The 13,907-nt window shown below is 38.2% G+C and overlaps 1 pseudogene; it reads right to left on the reverse strand.

The window, feature by feature from the left end:
* Positions 1 to 2,240: 2,240 nt before the first annotated feature.
* On the reverse strand, positions 2,241 to 13,096 carry LOC104221862 (G-type lectin S-receptor-like serine/threonine-protein kinase At4g27290; annotated as a pseudogene).
* Positions 13,097 to 13,907: the final 811 nt, after the last annotated feature.

Genomic DNA, 13,907 nt, shown 5'->3' on the forward strand with positions numbered 1-13,907 from the left:
TGAAATCTTCGGTCTTGTGACCCCGCTCCTGGTGAAATTCACATAGAGCGTTCGACTTCTAAGTATTTGGATCAGATTTAATCTTTTGTGGCCATTGTACCTTCATGGTGAGCTTTTCTAGCACGTACACTATTTCTGAAGGGGAAACACAAAAATTGTGAGCAGGTAAGAGTGAAGGCATACCTTTTTCATTTCGCTAAGTCCTTATGTGATGTGGCAGACCATCTGTGTGTCGAGGTGGTGGTGGGATGACTGTTCTGATGTAGGGCTGATATCTTTTCTAGCCGAGGCTGGGACTCAATTGATCCCTTCGACCATCGTTACGATTCTCCTTCCTTGATTCTACTTGAATTGACGTCAGCCATTAGATCAGACCGTTGAGCTCGTTCTCGGCGGCTCTTACCTCGGTGCAGTAGGCATTGTGGATTTCTTCCCAGGTGGTAGGAGGATATTTCATGAGTCTGCTTAGTAGTTTTCTAGTTGCTCTTGACCCATTCCTGCTCAACCCATTCTAGAAGCCGCAACCGGAATCCCCTCTAATATGCTTGGTAGTCTCATTCTCACCCTATTAAATTGGGCGAAGAAGTCCCTGAGTCCCTCGTCAGGCGATTGCCTAATGGTGAATATATCGTTCACCCTGGCTTCCGCCTTTTTAGCACTTGCATGAGCGATGACAAACTTATCCGCCATTTCATCGAACGTCACTATTGACCACTTGGGCAGTTGCGAGTACCAGGTTAGGGCTCCCCCTATTAGGGTTTCGCTGAATTCCTTCAGTAGTACTGTTGGTACTTGCTCCTTTGAAAAGTCATTGCCCTTCACCGCTGTGGCATAGTGGACGATATGATCTTTTGGGTCCGTGGTGCCATCGTATATCTTCAGATATGGTGGCATTTAGAAGGTTTTTGGATGGCATAGGGGGTTGCTCCTTCACTGTACTGTTGTTCGATGAATCGACCAGCGTTTCATTTCGGTAATAACTTTGGGGCGCCCAGTATTTTGTCGACCCTTTCTTGATGTTCCTTCATCTGATCATGGAGCGCCTTTTTTCGTTTTCTATTTCTTCCTTTTTCTTTGGAATGACTGTGAGTGCGTCATTACCTGCATCAATAGTGGCATGAGTGTTACCTGTTTGGGGGGCATCCTGTTCGCCAGTGGTCATAATATATATGTGTGTAGTATCTCTGTTCTCCCTTTGGACGGGTTTATCGAGTATGTTGTTCAGAGTGCTCGTTAGCCACTTTTCTAGTTGTCTTTTTATTGCTGGTGGTGCTTCATCTGTTATTGACGTGGAGGCTCCCTATTCGCGCGAAACAATCACGCTCTCACGGGGGTTGGGGGGAAGGCGAAGCACTCCGCTTGGGTGTAGCATTCAGTGTCGTGTTGTCATCGATTTCCTTGCCATCTTCGTTGATTGTGTTCAAGATGTTGGTAGTGGCATCTGCTATCATTTTCAACCTCGCATCTCCTTTTCCTGGTTAGTGGGTCAAACGAGGGAGCAATGTGTATTGTTGTTTTTTTTATGATCTAGAGAGAACTATAGTTTCAACTAGAAATCTCCCCACAGACGACACCAAATTATTTGAAAAAATAAGTACTATACTAATTAGTAACAAATTAATAGGGTGAATCTCAGTTGAACTCAATAATCTCTAAACCAAATAGAATGACATTTTGATATAATGAGGGTAGTATAGAAGTGTTAATCGGTAGCTCAATGCGTTATGACCGGCGAAATATGTAATATCCTAAAGGTGCAATAAATGCAAGAAATGGCAAGAGTTATAGTATAAAGGGATTGTCACCCAATGATTGTATGATTGAGCACCTCCTTTTTCTGATGATGCGAAATGATATGCAGCAGATATGAATGTGGAATCTTCAGATTTATGGATGAAAGTTAAACAACATATACTTGAATAAATCCAATAAGACAATCCTTTCGTATATTCTCCCTTTTTTATTATGTATTCTCTCTCTCTTTCAATGCCAGCCCCTTCTTCTTTACTCACTCTTCATATCTATAAGGAAAATTTTCCCAAAAATCCCTTTAAAAAGTACAACATAAAGAATATCTAAAAGGCATATTCTTCCTATCTCTCTCTAAGTTTAACCTATCGTTACTATCTCATTTCGGCTGACCTCTCTTGGTCGTCGTCCTTCGTCACAATGACCATCAGTCGTTGTGTTGTGGTGATCTCGTTCTGTGTCTTGCTTATTTGATATTGTGGTTGCCAAATTTAGACCCATATAAAGATCCCATCTACTGCATATTCTGGGGATATGTAACCACTGTGGCCAACAACAAAAGCAAAAAACACCGAGGGAATTAAAAAAGTGAAATGTCATATGAGAGTACTTTGTATGATATAAGAGATTCTTATTGAGTCCCAACCACATGGCTTGTGTTTTCTCCCATCTCATTCCCTACAACGCTTATAGCCATACCAAAATCTGATATCTTTGGGTTCATCTCTTGTCACGCCCCGAACATGGGCCTGGACATAACACGACACTCGGTGCCTGACTAAATGTGACCGAGCGAACCAACTGGCTGGCTGAATCAACATGTGATATCATAACATACTAAGTGCGGAAGATAAACTAACACATGCTAATATACTAAAAGTCTGAATGATACAAATCAAAGTACGGAAATACTAATACAAGTCTGAACCATGTCTGTTGCTAACATTATTTAACACAAAAAGCTTGTGGCTCTGTCTATTTGATACTCTAGTCTATGAGCCTCTAATTTGTACTAAAAATACCGACTGTCTGAAAATGCTGAAGACTGTAGTAATGATAATGCCCCGAAAGCACTGGGGATGACCAAATAGCTGGTACGAGAATCCTAGCGCTCTGAATCATGAACCTGTAAAATCATTACCTGCATCATGAAATGCAAGCCCCGGGCAAAGGGGATGTCAGTACATTTGAATTGCACTGGTATGTAAAGAAACTGAAATAAAGAATTATAAATGCTGAAATTGAAACTAAACTGATAACTGAGAATTGATAATTGATAACTGAAGTGATAACTATTGAAATTGAAACTGAAATGATAACTGAACTGCTATCTGGCAACTGAAATGATAACTGATAATTAAACTAAACAAAGGAAGTAAGGATATGAATACTCCCTCTTCTGAATGATGAACAACCTGTTTATCTGAATAAGCTACGGCCTCGGGCCCAATATATATATGCACAAGCTACGGCCTCAGGCCCAAGTATACGTATACATAACTACGACCTCAGGACCAAAAATGCATAAAGCATAAACTACGGCCTCAGGCCTAAATATGCATAAAGCATAAACTACGGCCTCAGGCCGAAGTATGCATAAAGCATATAAACTATGGCCTCAGACCCAAATACAAGTGTTCAACATTCAGGAATTTAAAATCAGAAACTGAGAATCATACTACAATATATGATATTGAAATACTGAATCACATTGAGTTACATGATACTGAAATACTGGATCATACTAGTTCTTGAACTGATTATGAATACTGAAATTTAAACTGTATAGGGCATACTGAGTAATTTATACTAAGACTCGGGGGCATCAAACCCAAGTCTATATTGAATACACACTAAGCTCACAACGTTCAGAATGAAAGTCAAGAGAGAGTTAGGAAGCTAGGGAATAGAAGTTCTACAACTATTCAAGGAACTAGGCTTAACTATATTTCTGAGGCAATTAGTAACGTCATAAAAGAAACGTAGCGTAGGAAAAATCATTAACATTCCCAAATATAGAGAGTTAGCCTCATATACCTTAACTTCCTGCTCTTGAGCGTAATACAACATTCGCCAACCCTTTCAACTTTAATCTATATCAATACAAGTCAAAGAGATTCCTTATGACCAATAATTCTCATGTTTTGGTTACATAAGCATTTTCTCAAACACTTGGTGACATAAAGATTCATAGTCCTTATCAATGTTGTCTCTACACCCAATAACCCATTCTCTTGCTCCTAGATAAATTCTAAAGTCTCAAATGGTTATAATCAACATCATTCTTTATCACCCATGAGGTAAACAATACCCTTAATCAATAATCAACAATCAACAACCCAAACCTATAATCGTTCATGCTTTTCTATCAAACCCATCAACTCATAACTCATGAACTAGAGTCTATAATCATTAATCCAATGCTAGAATCAATTAGATGGTGAAGACATTACCTTTTTGAAGTTCAGTCCGTTTGAATTCGAGTTCTAGGCTTCCTTCTCCCATCAATGATGTCCCAATCGAATATCTAATGATATAGAGGGTTTACCCATGTTAATAAGATGTTGGAAAATTGAAATTAACTTAGAATCACCATTAGAACTTACCTTGGGTGGTGGAAGGACCCTTAAGGAGTTAGGTTTTTGAGAGTTCCCCTTTCGAGAGCAAGTTTGTATGTTTTGGGGTTGTGGGGAATGAAATATAGCTTTAAAACGACCCCCACAAGCGCTCCCGTGCACCTGGAGACCTGATCGCACTACTGACCACGCAAAATGGCAGTAACACTGCCTCAAAATAAGCACGGCCGCGCTATAGGCGCGCTACCGGGCGCATATATCGCATACTATTCTGTAAAATGTGCATAACATTTTGCACAGAGATCCGTTCGAGCTACATAATATATCATTGGAAATTGATTTCAAAGTCCTAAAACTTTTGTGTTTTGAGTTTTCCTAAATTCCTTACATATTTTCACTAAAACCTGATGGAAGACTGACCTTCTGCAAACTTAGTCGATTTTGTCAAATCTTATGCACCTTACTTTCCATCTTGATTTTGAAACAACTATTTTCACCCATAATCATCCTGATGGGACTTCACATGTTCAAAATATAACTTTACTACTCCTTTAACTCATTCACACCTAAGCCGAATTTACGGGGTGTTACATTATCTTCCCCTTGGAATCATTCGCCCTCGAATGATTGTCCTGACTGTAACTTCTGCTAACTCCGGACCTTAAACGGGTATGATGGAAACATGAAATTTCATTTACACTTGCATACTAAACCGAATGGATACATGATTACTGAACTGTTGAGATACTAACTGAATGACTACTGTATTGACTGAATATTTGTCTGCTATGGATATGTGAATACTGAACTAACATAGGTATATGAATATTTAACTGGCACGAATATTTGAGAATTGAACTAACGTCAATATCAGAGTACTAAGCTGACATGAATATCTAAGTATTGGACTGACATGAGTAGTTGAGTATTAAACTGACATGAGTATCTTAGTATTGAACTAACATGAGTATCTGAATACTGAACTGACATGAGTATCTGAGTACTGGAAACATGAATGGTATAACATGACACGTGAAGCGGTGGATGTATAGCCATAAATTCTGGTGGCAACTCCAACTCATAAGCTAATTGACCGATCCTTCGCAAGATTCTATATGGCCCAATATAGCAGGGACTATGCTTCCCCTTCTTCCCAAATCTCATAACCTCTTTCATAGGCGAAACTTTTAGAAACACCCAATCATCAACTTGAAACTCTAGGTCTCTATGCCGTACGTTCGAATAGAATTTTTGGCGGCTCAGAGTCGTCTTCAAATGCTCTTGAATCAACTTAACTTTCTTTCTAGTCCGATAGACCGAATTTGGTCTTAACAATTCCTCTTTACCAACTTTGAACCAACCAATTGGCGATCTACACCTTCGCCCATACAGAGTTTCTCACAGTGCTACCTTGATACTAGAATGGTAGGTGTTATTATTAGCATGGTCAATGAGAGGTATGTGATCATCCCAATTACTTTTAACATCAATGACATATCCTCAATTGTTTGAATAATGCGCTCTGCCTTGCCATCTTTCTAAGGATGAAAAACTTGTGCCTAATCATTTCTAAAAGAACTTCTAAAGTTCATTTTTTAAATTGAGCACCACAGTCCAAAATGACGGACAACAGAGTCCCATGCAATCAGACGATTCCCTGAATGTACAACTTGGCATAATCTTCTACTGAATTTGTAGTTTTTTTACTGGCAAGAAGTGTGCTAACTCGGTAAGTCATTTTACAATCATCCAATCAAATCATGCTTTTAAAATGAGCAAAATAATCCTATTATAAATTTCATATTTACCATCTCCACCCAAAATATATGTATTCTGTGATAAAACACTAGGCTTTCTGTTGCTCGACTTTCACTTGCTGACAATTCGGACAATTGGCCACAAAGTCTGCGACGTTTTTTTTTCATGTCGTTCAACCAATAAATCTCCTTGCTCATGATGCATATTTGGGAAACCTGGATGTAAAGAATACCTGGGATTATGGGCTTCTAAGATGATCTTCCCTCTTTAAGTTCATCTATGTCTAGAACACACAATCTGTCTTGGTACCTCAAGGTACCATCATCTCTCCCTTATTCAAAAGCCATCGTCTTATACTTGTGAATCCCCTCTTTCAACTACAACACATAGGGATCATCACATTGTTTCTCATTCTCTTCGGCCAGTAAGGGGGAACAATTCATATTCTAGACAACAACTCTACTATCTTTGGAGTATGCAAATGGAACTCCTAACTAGGCTAAGTGGTGAACTTCTTTCACCAGAGTTGTCTTATCTACCTCAATCATGAGTTATACTCCCCACACTTGATTATCTTCTTGAGAACTTCCTGAAGACACCTATAGCTTTGTTGCGAGCTAAGTCTTTCACTTGTATTCCAAAATTAGAGTCTTGTGCAATGCCACTACCCTCATAACACATAAATAGGAATGGTTTTACAGCCTTTCTGTGACCCCTTTATCATCAATAACTAAGCTCGGTGATCATTCTAATCACTTTGTGCTTCTTACATGTGCTAGACATATTCCTTGTGGTAATTATACAACTTTACCTTATTATCGAACTGATTTTCTTTTTCATATCCCATGCTAATTATTCGGGTTTCAAATCACTAACTGGACTTACTAAAAAAAATTCACATCACCCCTTAGAACAAAGGTCTTATACTTGCAGATTCTTCTCTTTTTGTTGGGATCCAAACAACTTTCTTTATTTTCAGCAATTCTTTAAACTCTATGTCAATGATGACTCATCCAACTTACTTCTGAGCTAGGAAAAACTAAATTATTTACATAAAGGAAAGCTAATGTATTCACAATTATCATACACACTCTTAATAATTTTAACTCTGCTCACACTGTCAATCCTGAAGAAAACCCCTTTCGATAACTCTTAAAGGCTATTCTTCAGTAGGTTCTTCTCTCACTACCTAGCTGATTGTTTTTCCCACTATCATTGTACTTCGGATTTAACTTAAACTCTTTGGGTTCTAACACACGTTTGGTGTTTTAAACTATTAACCACTCACTATTGTTGACCTACCTAAGCAAATTAAATCGTACATCTACTAGCTCTGCTGAAATTGCTAATTCACTATTGGCTGCTCTTGGTTCTCACTACATGCATCGTATCTTCTAATCATTTGCATAAGTTGTACGAAATCACATCTTTGGTAGTAACAAATGTTTCTGGATCCTAGGTATTTTACCCTTAGGCTCTTTTCTGTCCAAAACTATAGTGATCAATGTTAGGGTCTGGCATCTGAACTATCATCATCCAACTTGTGGTTCCATTTCCAAAAATTAAAAGAAATTGTTCTCTGAGGTAAAACACATACGATTACCATACACAAACTTATCCATCAGATACCATTATCTGATAAATCACTTACTGCACCATCTGGCGATTCTTGGGTCTTAATCCGAACCTAAAATATGCGAAGATTTAGCTATAACCACTCTTACTTACATTTTCTTTTAGCCCCATAGGTATCACTGTATTACTCAACCGTCACCGGAATTTTAATACACTGAAAATTGGATATTTGGTAAACATATAACTGAATACTGGCATACTGAATAACCATAAATTTTCTAACTGAAAGACCGTATAACTGGTAACTGAGGTAAACTTATAGCCATAAGACATGATAACTGCTTTTGTACTTTCTGATAAGGTTATGCTCGAATTTGTACTACTATCAATTGCATCCCACTTTTACATCCTCTCAAGTCTCATATTTACTAACCTGTACTCCATAACTATACCCCAATGGGCTGTTATCCTCTCTAGGAGCTTAGGTTTCTCCTACGCGTCGCTTGGGCATACAATACGTTTGGAATTCGATAAGAAGAGAAGATTACATATTGCTATAAGTTTCATGGCACGATCTAGAGTAGAAAGAAATGAGACAATCCTGGATTTCTTTGTAGTTAACCGTTTATATGAGTAGTCGGCACACATATCTAGAGGAAACTCCATTGGACACGGCTTCATAGACTCGCTAGGATTCTTGAACCTAGTGCTCTGATACCAAGCTTTGTCACGCCTCGAACCTGGGCCTGGACGTAACACACCACTCGATGCCTGACTAGATATGACAGAGCGAACCAACTGGCTAGCTGAATCAACATGTGATATCATAACATACTAAATGCGGAAGATAAACTAACACATGCTTATATACTGAAAGTCTGAATGATACAAATCAAAGTGCAGAAATACTAATACAAGTCTGAAACATGTCTGTAGCTAACATTGCTTAACACAAAAAGCTTGTGGATCCGTCTAATTGATACTCTAGTCTATAAAGCCTCTAATGTGTACTGAAAACACTAACTGTCTGAAAATGCTGAAGACTGTAGTAATTATAATGCCCCGAAAGAATTGGAGATCACCGAATAGCTGGTACGAGAATCCTAGCGCTCTGATTCATGAACCTGTAAAATCATTACTTGCATCGTGAAATGTAGGCCCCGGGCAAAAGGGACATCAGTACATTTGAATTGCACTGGTATGTAAAGAAACTGAAAGAAAGAATTATAAATGCTGAAACTGAAACTAAACTGATAACAGAGAATTGATAATTGATAACTGAAATGATAACTATTGAAACTGAAATTGAAATGATAACTGATAACTGATAATTGAACGGATAACTAGCAACTGAAATGATAACTGATATTTGAACTGAACAAAGGAAGTAAGGATATGAATACTCCCTCTTCTGAATGATGAACAACCTGTTTATCTGAATAAGCTACAGCCTCGGGCCCAATATATATGAGCACAAGCTACGGTCTCAGGCCCAAGTATACATATATATAACTACGGCCTCAGGCCCAAAAATGCATAAAGCATAAACTATGGCATCAGGCCCAAGTATGCATAAAGCATATAAACTACGGCCTCAGGCCCAAATACAAGTGTTTAACATTCGGCAATTTAAAATCAGAAACTGAGAATCATACTGCAATACATGACAGTGAAATACTGAATCACATTGAGTTACATGATACTGGAATACTGGATCATACTAGGTTACATAATACTCGAATACTGAATAAGACTAGACTGAGACATATGTTCTTGAATTGATTATGAATACTGAAATTTCAACTGTATAGGGCATATTAAGTAATCTATACTAAGACTCGGGGGCATCAAACCCAAGTCTATATTGAATACACACTGAGCTCACAACGTTCAAAATGAAAGTCAAGAGCGAGTTATGAAGCTAGGGAATAGAAGTTCTACAACTATTCAAGGACAAGGCTTAACTATATTTCTGAGGCAATTAGTAACGTCATAAAAGAAACGTAGCGTAGGGAGAATCATTAACATTCCCAAATATAGAGAGTTAGAGTCACATACCTTAACTTTCTGCTCTTGAGTGGAATACAACATTCGCCAACCCTTTCAACTTTAATCTATATCAATACAAGTCAAAGTGATTCCATATGAGCAATAATTCTCATGTTTTGGTCACTTAAGCATTTTCTCAAACACTTGGTGACATAAAGCTTCATAGTCCTTATCAATGGTGTCTCTACATCCAATAATCCATTCTCTTGCTCCTAGAAAAATTCTAAAGTCTCAAATGGTTATAATCAACATCATTCTTTATCACCCATAAGATAAACAACATCCTTAATCAATAATCAATAATCAACAATCAACAATCAACAACCCAAACCTATAATCGTTCATGCTTTTCTATCAAATCCATCAACTCATAACTCACGATTTAGAGTCTATAATCATTAATCCAATGCTAGAATCAATTAGAGGGTGAAGACATTACCTTTTTGAAGTTCAATCCCTTTGAATTCGAGTTCTAGGGTTCCAACTCCCAACAACGATGTCCCAATCGAATATATAATGATATGGAGGGTTTACCCATATTAATAAGATGTTGAAAAATTGAAATTAACTTAGAATCACCATTAGAACTTACCTTGGGTGGTGGAAAGACCCTTAAAGAGTTAGGTTTTTGAGAGTTCCCCTTATTAGAGCAAGTTTTTATGTTTTGGGGCTGTAGGGAACGAAATATAGCTTTAAAATGACCCTCCAGGAGCGCGCCCGCGCACCTAGAGACCTGCCCGCGCTACTGACTGCGCAAAACGGCAGTAACACTGCCTCAAAATTAGCGCGGTCGCGCTATGGGCGCGCTACCGAGCGCGCATATCGCATACTATTCTGTAAAATGCGCATAACATTTTTCACAGAGATCCGTTTGAGCTCTATAATATATCATTGGAAAGATATTTCAAAGGCCTACAACTTTCATGTTTTGAATTTTCCTATTTCCTTACACACTTTCACTAAAACCTGCTGGAAGACAGACCTTCTACAAACTTAGTCGATTTTGTCAAATCTTATGCACCTTACTTTCCATCTTGATTTTGAAACAACTATTTTCACCTATAATCGTCCTGATGGGACTTTACATGTTCAAAATATAACCTTACTACTCCTTTAACTCATTCATACCTAAGCCGAATTTACGGGGTGTTAGATCTCTATATCTAGCAAAACATTGCTTGCCTTAAGGTCTCTGTGGATAGTCCGTAACCGAAAATCTTGATGGAGATAAACCAAGCCACGAGCAATTCCGTTTATGATGCCAAAACACTTTGGCCAATAAAGTAATTTGCTCTTTGTTTGATCTACAAAAAAGCTTTCTGATTAGTTGTTTCTGTGAACATGCTTCTGCCTCTGTCTTAATGTACATGTGATGAGTAATAGAATAAAGCATTGTTATTAAATTAAGCTTTTTTAGTAGGTGGGAAATCCAAACCAGATATGTAATAATCCAAGCTTTTGTTGGGCATGTATTCATAGATAAACATCTTTTGTTCCCCTCGAATGCAGAGACCCAGAAGTCTGACAAGACTGTGATGCTGAAGCTTAGCAATATAGGTAACTTTGTTCTTGAATTCATCGATTCCTTGCTTGGAAGTCTTTGAGAGTCTCTTCACTGCTATTTCCTGTCCTTATTCAAGCACTCCCTAGAAATGGCAAAAGTAAATCAAGAGAACATAGATTTCACAAAGACAAGAATCTTGAGCGTAAACTGGTTCCTACACATTTTCAGTGTGTACCTTGTAAACAGGTCCAAATCCGCCCTCTCCCATCTTGTTGTTAACGGAAAAGTTATTTGTGGCTCTAATTATTGTCAACAATTGGAACAGTGGCAGCTCAAAATCTTCTTCAGGTCTTAGTTTCTTCTTCTTTTTCCATATGTACAAGAACAGAATCAGGCCTAGTAGAATAATTGCCATCAATAGTTAGAAACTCAATGCGAGTATCTTTGCCTTCTTTCTATTTGAACCTGCCTCAGATAGTATAACCAATTTTTTCTATCAGCCACTACAAATCTAAATAGGCCACTACTTTTGCACAACACCATTTTCATGTGTTGAAAAACTAAGGTTAGAAAACACATATCTCTTAAACATAAGTTCTTACCTAGCTCTGAAGAATCTATCCTGATGTAAATGTCTTTCCCTCTTCCAGATAGCTTTCTGATGTCGATCAACTCCCCAAACCAAAACAAGAAACCTTTGTCTCCATTGCTTATATCTAAACTCGAATAAGTTGTGCAAGAGCAGTTCTTCAAGCGTACTTGCCTACAACTTTCGAGTGTCATGGTCTTATCATACTGAGAGTACTTGGTATCCGGCAACTTGATTCCAAAATATTTTAGAAATACATGTTCCTTGTTGCAATCGAAAGGTGACCTCCGAAAACACCCTTCTGACCAATCTCCCTTTTCCCATTGTTGCGGATATTTGGCTACAAACTTTTCCAAACATCCACAAACGGGGGAACTATCTATGTCACAGCTCCCATAGGCACCACATAAGCTATATGTATCACAAATATCCAGAGGTACATTGAGGTAAAGATGCCAATTCTTGGTCCGATCCACCCACGTCAAACGTTGAAGATAACCATTGCTAGTCAAGACTACTCTTGTTAAAATCGAGCTGTTAATGAGAGAAAAATTATACTAGTAAACCTCATCCTTATCGAAAACAAATTGAAATGTATATATGCTACTTTGTATTAGTAGTGGTGTGGGTGCCCCACTCCACCATAAACCATTCCATGGTCCTGCCCGAGCTGATACATTTGTGCTACGTCTGATAAGGCCATGTGGATTTCCAGTGGGATCAATGTGGAGTGAATTCCCTGGAGTTGGATCACTATTTTTCTTCCATTCTGAAATGTAAACCTCATGGCCAGTTTTAAAATTCTTGCCAAGCTTCATATCTGGAAAGAATGTATCAGTGGGTTATTGAAGCTCTTCCAGAGGAAATCTTCTCGGTTGCCATCATTTGCATCTTTCACAACAAGATTACTAGAATCCAAAAGTAATGCAACTGGATTTTGGATTGATTTTGTGGTGTAATCGACCATATAATTTCATTCTTGTCATTGGTAAGAGCTAGCATTCCTGGCTTGTTGACCTTCAAAACAACTAAAGATGTATTCATGAGTGGTTTCTCTCTTTAGGCAACCCATACAACTGTCTGCACATGAGGAAGAATTTGCTTGTACCATATCCCGATGTATCGCTTTTAGGAACCACTGGGGCTGAAAAATCCCATCTCAAAGGTTCCACCAGATAAAATAACAGTTTGACCATCTATGATGAATTGATTCATAGTGATTACATCTGTTGTAGAAATCTTGTGTATAGAAGAGTAGAAAGACAGTAGGAAAAGCAGGAAGAAACTAGCTTCCATTGAAGATGCCTTGATGCCTAAGCCCCTTTAATTTGGCCGTCTATATATCGCCTATGATATTTTGACTTAAGGTGTTGTTTCAGAGTCTTGAAATTGCACGTTTTACTTCACAACCTTTGGACACAATACTGTACTAGTTTTGTTTCGAGTCGTTATCCCATATAAGGATTTGAAGGCTCTTATTGCCTCTTCTGGTCCTGAAGTTTACTTCCTGATAAGTTATGTGTGTCTTTTGTTTTGATGATTTGACAAATTTCATGAGAGAACTAGATAAGGAACCTAATTGTCCCTTTCATTCAAAATAACTAGTCAAATGTCTGGTTCAATTCACAATGAATCACATAAGGGAACATCAGAGGAAACAGCTATGGACCAGTTCCCCTGGTCGTCGTATAGTCAGTTTTACAGCTGTAAAAGTTGCTGTGATGTACCGTCTGACAGGCTGTTGCACTGTACCGTCTGGAAGCAGTAGAGCAGCACAACCGTAACTTGCTAAGGACAAACTAAAGGATACTTTATTGCATCATCCTTGATGACATCACACACACTTTATCAACATGAGGCAAGGGATTTCATCTCTCCAATACTTGCAAAATCAAAAGAAAATACTTCTCTCAAGTGCCACCCACTACCTCTCTTAAGAATAAAGTTGTTGCAACCTCAACGACCAGATCCAAAGATTGAAGATATCTTAAGTCCTTATGTTTATTGAGTCTTTATTGTTTTGTTCTTCATTTCTAATCCTACACTACTTTCAAGAACTGTCTTTGTAGGACAGATTCAAACTACTATTTGGTTTAGTTTCTTGACT

The sequence above is a fragment of the Nicotiana sylvestris genome, chromosome 4, assembly GCF_000393655.2.
Source record: "Nicotiana sylvestris chromosome 4, ASM39365v2, whole genome shotgun sequence".
NCBI lineage: Eukaryota > Viridiplantae > Streptophyta > Magnoliopsida > Solanales > Solanaceae > Nicotiana > Nicotiana sylvestris.